General features: G+C 37.8%; 1 long non-coding RNA gene across 1 annotated transcript; it reads left to right on the forward strand.

Moving 5' to 3' along the window:
- Positions 1–203: 203 nt before the first annotated feature.
- Positions 204–9239, forward strand: LOC110017668. The gene is made up of 2 exons (XR_002293148.2): positions 204–890; positions 6023–9239. It is a non-coding gene; the product is annotated as an uncharacterized LOC110017668 (long non-coding RNA).
- The last annotated feature ends 4264 nt before the right edge of the window (positions 9240–13503 follow it).

Below are 13503 nucleotides of genomic sequence, written 5' to 3' on the forward strand. Positions count from 1 at the left end.
CTGATGATGGATAATACATATATTTAAAAAAATTAAGATTTAAATTGCATTTTTGAGTATTGCTATATTTAAATCTTTTGGCTGTAGTGCATCTACTTCCACACAAACAGATCCATGAACGTCTTTGTTTTCCCCCTCTGATCAGGCATCTGGATCTAAACTGGACATCTGAAGAGCTCCGATATTGCTCGCCATTTTTGTTGCACCAATAATGTTAGGTTGGAGGTGTAGGGGGCTGTAAGCTTGCGGGAAAGAGTGTAAACAGAGGGGGAAATTATGGCACAAACAGTCAACTTAGGGGTGATTTTCTACTGAACTGCTGCTCTGCAGAAACGAAAACTTTTTTTTTTGTGGCTAAAAACGGCATAATATTAATGAAAAGACCACTTGGAACACTTTTAAAATAGACCAAAAAATGATCAGAGTGGGACTTGAATTGCTCTCTTCTCCTGTTGGGTCCTCTCTTGCTCTTTTTACCCAGCCTACCTTACCGCAGCTGTTAATACCCTGTCTGTAGGCACCGTACTTCTTCCTCCCCTCTCCTCAACCCCCCATCCTCCTCTCTTTCCCCTTTGCAGATAAAATTCAAGGGGACTGCAGTCGGAGCCTTCTCATTCCAACCCTCTCTCCACGTTATGCAACCACCCTCATTATCCTTCCATGCGTTAAAAACAAAAGTCAGCAGCCCAAAAGGAAAGCCCTTCTTCTGGCTGCAGCAGGTGCCCTGAAACGCCTTTTCCCACCGCCTCAATATTTCAGGAGCTTTTTGGAGTTGCACAATCCATCTGCAGTGGAATCTTCCTGAAGGCTGCGACTTCTTGGGCTGCTTTTGAAGCACTGGGATCCTAACCTTTCCTGTTCGTCCTCATAGGTTGCATGTGCCTCCTCAGGTGAGCCCGGGGCTGTTGTTGTCCTGCCTTTCATTCCTATGGTTATGACAACGTTACAACATGCCTCCCAAATGCACGCTTTGATTTCCTGAAGGATTTAGCTGTTAATAAGGTTCTGAGGAGCAAAGAAAAGGTCAAAACCATTCATTTGGAGCATTCAAAGTTTGATTATTGCACCCTTACCAAGTAGGCCTACATGTTGAAGCAGCTGAGTGAAAGTAAAGAAGGAATTTAAAAGGTCAGGTGTTATTAAAAGATCTTATTTTTGCATCAATTTTTTCTAAATATTGTTTGAAAAAGGTTTCCCAAAAAAGGTCTTGTTCCACAATGTGATGCACTGATTCAGAAATACACGGCGTATAAAACAGGCTAAGCAGTGACCTTGTCTGGAGGAGCTTGACTGTCGTGTCCACAGCCCTCTGTTTCAATGCGTTTGTGTCTGTGAGTGTGATGTAACATCAGGAATTCCTCTTGCGTTCCTGTGAGTTTTTCCTCCATGGTGAGAACAGGCTGTCCAGGGCCGTCTTTCTTACTTCTCCACATATATAAACCATGAGGGAGGAGGAGCAGACAAGGGCCTATTTTCTAGTATGTGCTTGTATTTGAGTGCATCTTTGCCCCTCAAGGGTTTGAGGTGTAATAAAAAAAGTGTTTATAATCACAAAGTTTACAATGATAATGCAGTGTAACACGATTTCCTCATATTTGTGACATTTCCTTACTTGTAACCCTACATCTATCTATGCATTTTTTAGAAACCACTTGACCCACCCTTTTGGGGTCACATGGCTGCTGGAGCCTATCCCAACTTCTGTTGGGGAAAGGAATGGATACACCCTGAATAGGTCGCCAGTTTGCTGCACACACCCACTCACATTAACATGCACACCTAGAGGTAATTTAGAATTAGTAATAAACATCTGAAGCATGTTTTTGGACTGGGAGGAGACAAAAGTGTACAGGGAGAACAAGCAACTCTCCACAGAAAGGTCCCAGCCGGGAATTGAACCTGGACTGTGAGGCAAGAGCGCTAACCTAATAAATCTGAGAAACATGTCCCATTTAACAAAAAAAAAGAAAAAAAAATCATACTTTTTATGTGGAGTACCACAGGGTTCTACCCTTAGACTACTGCTTTTTCTAATGAAGGTTATTTCTGTTAGCTGCATTATTGAGTAATTTATTCCTGTAACTTAAGTCCACATCACACAGCCAATATGTACATTTTGCCCATATTACATGGCTGAACATTGAGTGAAAACTGATAAAAGTTGTGGTTCTTTATGCAAAATTTTCGCAGATGTATCATGTCTGAACCACGTTAAAACCTCAGAAGTACGGATAAACCACACAAAACACGTAAATCAACACAGGACACAAACCGTGCCTGATTCATTAGTGATTTGTGCATCAATTATGTCATTTGAACATATGTGTGCATCATGTACTCAATATAAAAGTTATACATCTGTGGTACATGTGTAAAAGGTCAGTTAGATACATGTGGAACGGTCATAGAAAGCCACAAATTTACATATTCATCCCACAAAAGTCCCACACAATTGCGGAAGATCTGTGTAACTACTGCGTATAAACTACATAAAATACACACAAACTGCATAATTCTCACCTGACCAAGAATTTTGAACAGCTCAAAACTAAATTCACGTCAAGACCCGTCGACCAAAACCCCAGAAAGACATCTGCGCACATCAACAAAAGAAAACGCTTATGTGTGAATTGTGTATATCACGCATAAATAACCATAAACCAAAATTTAATACGTGGAAAATGCGCAAAATGTACCCAGTGGCAGGTAATAACGGCTTCACCAGTCTTTTCAATCTCTATACATTCTTATTTCTTTATTTGTTGGAATGCCAAATATTGAGGAATAGGAATGCAAAAAAAAAAAAAAAAGAAAAGATGACACACCTGATGGGAAAGTAGGGCAGGTTTAACACCTTTTAATAAGGATAAATGGGGTACAAGAGTCTCCATAACCTGCCTCTTCCTACAAAGTTAATGTGCTGTGAGGCACTCTTCACAGTCAAATAGCTAAAATGATCTTTTTATGTCAAGTATTAATCATAATTTGAGTAATATCCAAGTGTGAAAAACTCAGCAGTTCACCAGATGAGCCCCGTATTTCTGTTGTTCTTCTTTTTCTTCAAAATGTAGTCCCTTCTCTTTATGTCCTCTGTGTACATCACTGTTGACAAAACAGTCTTCAACTGGGTTTGTGTTTATTTTTCTTACTAAGCGTTTGAGCAAAAATGTTGCCCCCACCACATTCCCAATAATTCACCAGGATTGTCATACTCCATACTGGTGAAAATTAATCTTGGGAATTGTAAAGAATGGGGCCAAAATCAAGAAAATTATTATGGGATGGCAATAATGGACCTACAGCTGTTGTAGCAAAGAGGGAAATTTGGCAATATTCCTATTTTCACACAACATGGGAAAAGAAAACTTTAATTCAATCATCACGAAATACTAAACACATGCGACCAGGTTCTGTTCATTTGACCTTCGACCTTTAGAAAAAGCTCACCATCATGAATTTAAAAAAGAAAGAAAGAAAGAAAAAATCATAGTACCTTCTTCAAATTTAAACTCCTACAGATTTCAGTCTGGGGAGACATTTTGGAAACAGATTTGGATGTATGTAGTATGTAGATGTGTGGCAAGCTCACAAAAGTGGCGTTCATCTATCGCTAGCTCATTTTTTGCCAAGCTAAATGAAACAATCTAACATATAATGTGAACATATTAGGAATGTGGGCATGGTTACCAAAAAAACAAACCTTTGCTGCCAAGGAAATCCAAAAATGTACTTTTGCCAAAGACTAAAATGGGCTTTGTGGAGATAAAACCAACAGAAAAGCTGCTATTTTGAAAAAAAAGTGTAGTTTTTAAAATGAATTTGTAACATTTGCTACCACTCATGGCTTTCATTTTTTTAATGATTTTCACTGTGAAAGGGAAGAAACATTCTTAATTAATTAGATCTCTTAAACTCAATTAAAGATTATTAACTCTGAATTGAAAAGTATAACCCCCCCCCCCCCAGCTCATCTACCTGATCGCTGTAACACTGGTTGAGTTCTTTATGACATTCACGCCTCCGCAGTAGTTACTACAGTTAATGGGGCTTAAAACGGCGCCACCAACTCCTGTTTGTGCCATTGATTGCGTACTTAAAATAATCCTTTCAGTGTTCATCTCACCGTCACACCCAAAGAGACATGCATTGTCTTATGCAGCCATTAAAACCTGCTGTTTGTCTCACCCAGCAGAACGTCAATGATTAACTGCTTCATTCTCTGACTCTCCTTGGACACAGTAACCACCACCCAACATGTAAACAAAGCACATATGTGCAGTAATAACACAGATATCATGTCAGTGTGATAATGGTGGTCATGCTGGGGTTGACAGTGGTAATCAATAACCCGTCAATAGGGAGACGCATAGCTGCTGTGCTCAGGATTAAGGAAGGTTCAGTTATGATCAATGTCCATTTGTTCTCTGGTTTAGATTGTTGACTTACTCAGTCTGAGACGCATTTCGATTATTTCAGAGACCAATGGTCAATCCTTTCTAACTGAGTGGTATCAAAAGTGCTAAGACGACCACAGCCTGCTGATGACCTTCAGTGATTTTTTTTTTTTAATAGATAAGAAAACAAAAAAATTCCACCGACAAAATCAGAAAAAACAGGCGTTGCTCCTTAAAAACCCCTGGAAAACCATATAACCCGAAGCCTTTAAAACCCTCTTTTCAGTCAATAAATTTATAATAAGTTCAATAAATATGAAAAGTTATTCTTTGTTGGTGTAGACTCCTTTCTATAGTGTTGCAGTTTACAGTAACCCATTTTCTACTGACACAGTGACAAAGCGGAGTAGATGGAAACATTTAGCATGAAATCCAATCTTACCAGCCGACTGTGGTTTATCAACTTGCCAAATTATATTTATAGTGCCTCTTTATTTAAGCAACCACCTTTCACTGGATGAAATTACACCAGCAAGGTGCTAAAAATGTTAAGACATTGTTAGAAATGTGAAAGGTCCAGAATTTAAATTCCGCATTTGTGCATAAGGAAAGAACTCAAGGAAATTGCTGTTTTGCTGATCCTTTGGTAAATCGACTAGTATATTTCAACTTCATTCACATGACCGGTTGTAATATAAGGATGCAACAAAAAGGAAGACCCATAGATAAGCAATACTCATTAGAAAACAATGATAGCCATGATTCTTAACCTTTGTTATGCTGCACCCTTAAATAGCCTTGTTAGTATTTTAAAGCTGATATAAGTTCAAATGTATCAAAACAGACTATTGTCTACCAGTTTGCATTAACCAACACAATCAATTGTATTACTTGTGATATTTTAAAGTTTCTTATACAAAAGTATCTTTTAACCTGAGTTGCTTTTTTTGACAGCATAATGACAAAAACGTATATTTCAATAAAGGTTTCCGCGGCTAATTTTTTTCTTCTTTACGGTTATGACACTCGATGTCTCAAGAGTCATGTTGCAGACAAGTCATGAGGAAAACACCCAACCCACAAACATCAGGCAGGCGTAAATGGGAAGGGCAAAGATAAGCAAGTTTGATCAGGACTAAACCAGACGAATGCAGATCTGTTCTTGAAAAAGGACCTAGGAACTGCTTCTTTTAAATCCTTTTAAAAAAGCATCGTTAATATTTGTAAGAATTGTCATTTAGGACCAAAATAAATTTTTGTAAATCACTACTTTCTACGACATCTTTTTATTTGGTGCAACTTTGGCTGCAGTTATTTAACAAACCTTTACAGGAAGTTTGTCCATTACACAAGTTCATCAGTAACAGATGTTTATTTGCATCATGCTGGCTTTCCTTTAAAAGGCAGAGATGAAGCGACAACCTCCACTTCTGTGTCGGTTAACATCAACTTGTAGCGATGATTACACCTTTAGCACCTTGAAAACCACCAAATCCCCTGCCTTAGCATGATTACACATCAACCTTTCCAAGATGTACTTATAGTAAGATTTAAATAGATCTGTATTGTCATTGCAAACAATCTTACAAAATGCCTTTTTTCTTTTTTTTTTCCTTTTTGCACAGCAGAATGATGTTGCAAGAATACAGCACTTCCTCCCTTCATCCCTCTGCCTACTCTGAATTCAGGTCACTTTTTCTTGCATAACAGCTCATTCATAAAACAGCACCACACCTCGGGGAGCAATGTAGAAGAACCTGTAAACTTATATAAAATATATTGATAGAGAGGCTTTTTTCTTGCTTGATGATGCATTGATTCTGTGCAGTGTGCAACTAATGCAGAAACCTTTAAACAAGTGAGGAGTTTGTCAAGTCTTGTTGAGTTCAGTGAGTGAATATTCCCTGTTCAGGCCTGAAGATTACAATATGATGACTTAACAGTTTCTTGGTCTTTGGACTCGCATATGAGGAAAAATCCTATAGGAATGTATGGATGGGATAAATTGATTTTGGTCAGGTGTCAAAGGTTACTGTGTTCACATCAATGCTCAAAAATCCTCCAAAAAGAAATTTATATTTGTGAAGAAAAGGCCATTTGCAAATGAACATTTTAAGCTGAATGCTCTTTCCTACCAAATCAATTTCTAAGAAATACATCTGTCTTTGTGCCTACATGGACATTAGTCATGGTGTAGCAACGGTGTTGCTTTTTTACAGCAAAAATCTGTCAAGCGTACACTTGCTGCTTCCATGAAGCCGAAGATGTTGCCAATTCTCCGGAAAACGCTCTATCATCAACACACTGGAAAACTCAAAGAGTTTCTGAGAAAAGATTCAAGTTCCCCAAGTCATGGACTGAACGCACCCTCACCATTTATGAGATACGAACCATCTGACAACAGCAGGAATTTTTTCTCTAATTTGTGGCGCTTTAAAAGGAAGTGAATCTTGAATTTACCCGACAGAAGAGAACATGTTTACAGTCTTTCTGTTCGTATTTGCTGTGCTCGTCCATAGAAAACTTGTGCTTGTGAATTATTTTAAATTAAAAAAAATAAAAAAGGGACTTTTCTTCATGACTATTGTGTGTGCATACTATTATTTCTAAAAAAAGTGAATAAAATTTTTAAAAAAGTAAGATCTCCAGCGCATTTATGAAATGGTGGTGGTAGGATCATAATCAGTTCCAGTTTTGTTTCTTGATTGTAATAACTTTCCCATAGATTTTTTTTTGCTAGATGAGACAAGGGATTCTAATTGAAAAGAAAATCTTCCTGCTGACAACAGCATGAATGTTTGTATCCAATCTGTGCTGCTTTAAAAGGAAGTGAATCTTTATCCAACAGCAGAGAACATGTTTACCGTCTTTCTGTTTAAATTCGCTGTGGTCGTTCATAGAGAACTTGGACTCCTATCATGTGTGCATAAAATTACTCCTAGAGAAGTGGATAAAATAAAATAAAAATATGTGTAAGACCCATCAACATTTTCCTGTTTGTGACATGGAGGCGGTAGGATCATAATTAGTTGCAGTTTTGTTCCATGATGATAGTAAAAAAAAAAAAAAAAAACATTCCTGTAGATTTTTTTTCTGGATGAAACAGGGAATTCTGATTGAAGAGAAAATCTTTCTGCTGACCACAGCAGGGATGATTCATATAATTTGTGCCACTTTAAAAGGAAGTGAATCTTTACCCAACAGCAGAGTACATGTTTTCAGTCTTTCTGTTTATATTTGTCATCCACGGAGTGTTTCTTTTTTAAAATTGTCTTTCCCCTATTGCATCATAAATTACCTCGAGAAAAGTGAATAATTTTGTTTTTTTAAAGTGATACCTTAAAACACATTTTTATTTTTCTATTTGAAACATGGGGGTGGTAGGATCATAATTAGCTGCAATTTTGTTCCTTAATGATAGTAAAAACTTCCCTGTAGGTCTTTTTCTTGACTAAACAGTGAATTCTGAATGGAATGTTGCCATCAGAAAATCTGTCCGCAGATTGACTCAAGAGTAGATAAGAAGAGATAATCTTCATCGGCATGGCACAAAGCCCTAAGCTTTATACTAGCATGTTTTGGTTAGCCTCCTCACAGTCTGATGCCTACATTAAAGACGTTAAGTTACAGTTGACGACCAGGCTGAGTTCATATTATGGAATAATGATTGCACCGGGATTTACATGGTTGTTTTTATCTCGTTTGGGGAGTTCAAGGGAAAAGATAATGCAAGGTTATGAACGTAATTAGTAGGTAGAAAGGTTGGGGGTAAGAAGTCGAAAAATACTTTACTCAGACTGAAAACAGAACTAGGTCTGTCACATCCCTGAAGACTACAATGGTAGAGTTTATTTATCCAAAGCTCTGTTTGCCTGTGTGTGTGTGTGAATGTGTATGTGAAAATTTGTTTTTAATCTGATAATAATAGGAATGTTCAAGAATAAAATGCTATTAAACGTTTTTTCAAACATGTTTTTATTCAATTAAACCTTTTGGCCTATTTGTACTGTTGCATGTCTTTAATTTGATTGTGAAATTGGTTTTGTTGTTGCTCAGTTGTTTCCTTTTCTCCTTTCACAGCTTGTGTTTTTTGCACATTTCAGAAGAGCTGACTCATCACATACAGTAAGATGGAAACCAAACTTCCACCAAATTGTCCCAAAAACTAGCTTTGCTCAATCAACTGCAACCAATGACAGGGATTGAGGAGGAGAGACCGGGAGTTTGAGCCCAACCTCCTCCAGTGTTATTTTTTAAGACTAAAGCAAAAGCATACTCAGTCTGAAACTGATGATTTTCCCACACTGGATCACACAAACATCTTCTGGCTTTGTTTAAGCTCCCTTCCCATGATTATAGAGTGTCAGTGCTTTTGATCCGACTGAAGCAGAGACACATCAGTTTGTCACAAGCACTGGACAAGATGTTGCGTTGTTCAGATTAATGTCACCAGTAAAACATTAAATACATTCTTTGTAAAAAGACTTTGCCTCTTTTAATGTATGTTCAGAACTCCTTTTTATGTTTTATCAGTCGGTTGTTTTAGATGCCCTGTCTCATGCGTTGGTGTGTTGGGGGGGTGCGCGAACAAAAAGGACATAAAAAAACTGAATTGCCTGATTCGCCTGTGTGGTGGTGCGAAACCTGGAGACGGTGGAGGGGGTGGCAGAGCGGAGGATGCTGTCCAAACTGGACAGCATATTAGAGAACACAGATCATCCCCTACACGGACTCTTCGTTGACCAAAGGAGCGCATTCAGCGACCGGCTTCTATGTTTTCTATGCAACTGTAATTGTCACTTTAAAAAGTTATAATAAATAAACAAATGAGTTATTTAACATTAAGGAGTAGTTAAGTTCATTTTTCATTGCATTTAGTTACATGTATAAGTTATATCTGGCCCTTTGAGGACAACCACGGTGCTGATGTGGCCCTCGGTGAAAATGAGTTTGACACCCCTGCTCTACAGAAAGACTCAGGAAGTCCTTTGCACAGAGTGCGATTAGACTGTTCAATGCTGCTGGGGGAGGGAAGAGAGCATGAGGAGGAGTCACTAAACGGGCATCTACTTTTACCACTTTTATTACTTTTATTTATCTTATACTTTTTTCCTTTTTACTCTGTTTTTAGTGAGTTTGATTATTTTCTTGTTTTTATGACTATTTATTACTCAATTACTCCTTAAATTTCTTTCTATTGAATGTATTGTGTATTTTGTGGAGTAATGGATGGATGTAAAGTTATCTATCTATCTATCTATCTATCTATCTATCTATCTATCTATCTATCTATCTATCTATCTATCTATCTATCTATCTATCTATCTATCTATCTATCTATCTATCTATCTATCTATCTATCTATCTATCTATCTATCTATCTATCTATCTATCTATCTATCTATCTATCTATCTATCTATCTATCTATCTATCTATCTATCTATCTATCTATCTATCTATCTATCCTATCTATCTAATTGGGGAAAATCATAATCAAATCAAATCAAACTTTATTTATATAGCACTTTTCCTATAAAAACATAACACAAAGTGCTTTACATTAGGACAAAACAAAATGCACAAATATTAAAATAGAGGCCCCCTTCCCAGACCTATGTACACATAACAAACAAAGCACATATATGAGAGCTTTTGAGAGGTCCAAGACAAATAGTTAAAGATCAGTTCTAGAGACAAAACTCAAAAAACAAGGTGTTGTTACTTTGCCCTGCGACAGACTGACAACCTGTCCACGGTGTACCCTTCACCCAACAGTAGCCAGGACAGGCTCCAGCAACCCCGGGATTATTTTTTTTATAGATATTAGGCTAAAACACGAAACATTGGATTAAATTATAAAAGTACCCCAGATTTCAACAGCTAAAATGTGTAAATATGTTGCAACCACCTCTGTTAAAAAAATAAGTAAATAAATAAAAACAACACATTTAAAAGTCAGGTTTTAGAGAGGCTTCAGCTGCTTGGTGCCAATCTGAAAGTTACATTTTTTTAAATCAATTATTTTCTCTACTAAAAAAAAGAAAATATCCCCAAATAAAAAAACTGTTCATGGCAGTTGGTTTATTCAAAAATCAGAGAGGTGTAAACATTTTAATTTGTTCTGGTTCAATGGCTGGTATAAAGAGCCAAATGAAATTCATAAAATGCCCAGGTATTGTTTGTCTGAAACGGCTCCAACGGTAGCAGAAATGGTTTGCAAAAGTGTATTACACAGGACCAGAGCACCTCACAGTCACAAGGTCAACCACAAACCTCTCTGAATAGAATGTTTTTTTAGAGTTGGATAAACATGGAGGAGACAGGAAGACGGCATGCTCAAAACCAAAATGTCGGATCAAAACCAAATTTGCAGTTCTTTGACTTGATACAGAACAGAAAGCTGCAATTTTTCATTTCTGAGTTGCTGCTGCATAAATATTGACACTGCAAAATGCTGTTTTTTTCCTTCAAGTTGTTTACAGCCAACCACTTAACTTTTTCTTATTCACTCCTCCCTCAGGAGACTCAGAGTGTTTCTCTTCACGTGACAATATAATGACAGGCTCCAATGCGTCCACAAAACTCATTGTCCCCTCTAGTTCTCACAAACAGATTATCATCATTCTTCTATTGTTGACTTAGAGTTCTGTAAATCCTGGTGTGAACTGGGTCATTTGCCTTTTGTCCGTTCAGCTGCACAAGCAATAAAGTAAGGCACTGTTTTTGTCAGAAAATTCCAAATAATCTCAAATTCACTGCTTTAATTCTGTGTTTTTGACATTTTCTTTTGGCATTTTTCTCATTATGTAGGATAATTATTGCAGAAAATTAAGGTAAAAATTGCATTTCTAAGTATTTCTTTGTTCAAATTATGGTAAATCAGGAGAAGACAAAAAAATGCCTTTAAAAAAAGCTTGTAGCTGTGATGTAGAAGCGACAACGGTAAGCCACAAGCCATTTTTGTTGTACCATTAATGCTAGGTTGGGGTTGTAAGAAGCAATGGTGTGTGTGTATGGGGGGGGGTTACTCCGTGCCAACAGCCCTGCCTACAACTCAGAAGTGAATTTCTAATTAACTACTGCCGCTCTGCAGAAACTATGTCCTAGGAAATGACATGTTTGTGATTTTTCCTAAAAATTCTAGAATCATAATTCAAAAGATCACTGGGATGGCTTTAACAATAGATAATCAGAGTGGGACTTTAAGCTCTGTTTAATGCTGTTGTGTGTGCATCTGTGCGCTTCATTGACCGGGTCGTCTTTAAATTACCCATCAAGCACTTCCTGACTGTGTGAGCTGTTTGACAGATTAACACAGTCCCTAACGGGGAAACCTGAGTTGTTTGAAAAATAAACCCTGCACGTATTTAGAGCTTTCTCAGTAAATCTAGACTAGGACTTTTGATTTGTATAAAGTTGACAGGCGAAATTTTTGCTTGACAAATGTTGATAATGACTCTCTGGGTGTTCAGGCATGGCTAACAAACTCTAAAGGCCATTTTAAAGAAGCAACACTGATTTGAACAGCTGACAGCAGCTCTCCTTCATCTTTGGCAGCCTTGACCCCTTTCAGAAGCTCACCTCCAAACTGGAAAGCTTCCATCCCATGGCAGAAAACTTCAAACCTCTTTGTCCCATTTGTTTGGTAAGGCTTTATTTTAAACCAAACTGTCTAATGGTGTAGACCGTTGGGGAAAGCAGATACAAAGATCTAATATTACCCCTGTTGTCCAGCGGCTGATTATCCATAAACTAAATTTAGGAAGGCATAAATGGTGACTCATTGTTGCTTTGATATAAATGCGTTCATGTTTTATGAAGGTGATTTCTCCTCCCTAGAAAGGCCTCATGGTCCTGCCTGAAACCTCAGCTCCAACGTTAAAGAGGAGACTTATGGCTGAGCTAATCAGCTCAGGATTTTCTACACGTAATCGCATTTGGCTGCAAACTCTGAGTGGATCACAGTCAAATGAACAAGGAGATTAGACTCCATATGTGAGAGTCTATGTGTCTGGGTATTTACGCTACACCTTGACGTTAACTCAAAGGTGCGCCATGTGGGTTTGGATGTATATTTTAAGCCCTGCGTGTCGTCAGAAGGCAGATGTGTGAGAACAGGAGCAGACGGTCGGGCCCGACTATTCCATCTGTCTCAAAGAAAGCCATAAGAAACCCGAGCCTTTCTTTTATTTCTTTACACTCCAGGACTATGACCGTAAACCACTTTGAGGATGACACATTTATTTGTCTCTCAGGTGGCTGGTTCTTTTTCAAATCATAACATCACTTGGTATATTTGGGGACATGACAAAGCCCAGCCTGTTCATTTCTATACTTAGTTCATTATAAATCCCCTATTGATGTATTGACACAATATAATCTAGGTTAAAATTTCACAGATTTGTCAGTGTTATTTACAACAAAACCAAAGGACCAAGTTTTTTTGCTGTGAGGCTTTTGCAATTGTTCACTTCAGATTGCAGGTTTTCTGGAAACTCCTACGACGATAAACACTCACACACAGATATTTGTTTGCTTGCATGTCGTGGACACCACCAAAAGAGACGGTCAGATAAGATAAAGTGGGAGTTACTTACCTTCACAAATAAGGAATCTCTCTGTGTCTATGCCCCACTTTGATCAATCACTTTGCTTCCCTGATTATTGATGTTTTTCGCATCTGATGGAATTATGTTTCAGCGTTTGACTTCTGGACAATCTACAGACCAAAGGGGAACCGTGTGCAGATAACGTGTCACCATGGCATGCACTCATGTTTTTGTTTTTGAATTTTAACTGCCACATTTAAATCTAAGGCCAGGGATGTTTGTTTTGCCAGATTCTAGGGCACAGAGCCTCTGAACTCTGCCACAACACTAAAGTGCAATAAAATTTGGATCGGACATAACTGTTAATGCTGAAGGAGTCATGGGGAGTGGTACTTATTCACCGAAACAAAAAGAAATTGTGTTGCAACATGGATCTCTGACCCCAAGTTTTCAGAGTTCAGATTAAAGTAAAAACCCATTTTCTACCATGTGATTCAATTGTTATGCAAACAGATCTTCCCTTTTTTGCATCCTCCTCTAAATACTTCAAATGACAGCT

The sequence above is a fragment of the Oryzias latipes genome, chromosome 23, assembly GCF_002234675.1.
Source record: "Oryzias latipes chromosome 23, ASM223467v1".
Classification (NCBI taxonomy): Eukaryota; Metazoa; Chordata; class Actinopteri; order Beloniformes; family Adrianichthyidae; genus Oryzias; species Oryzias latipes.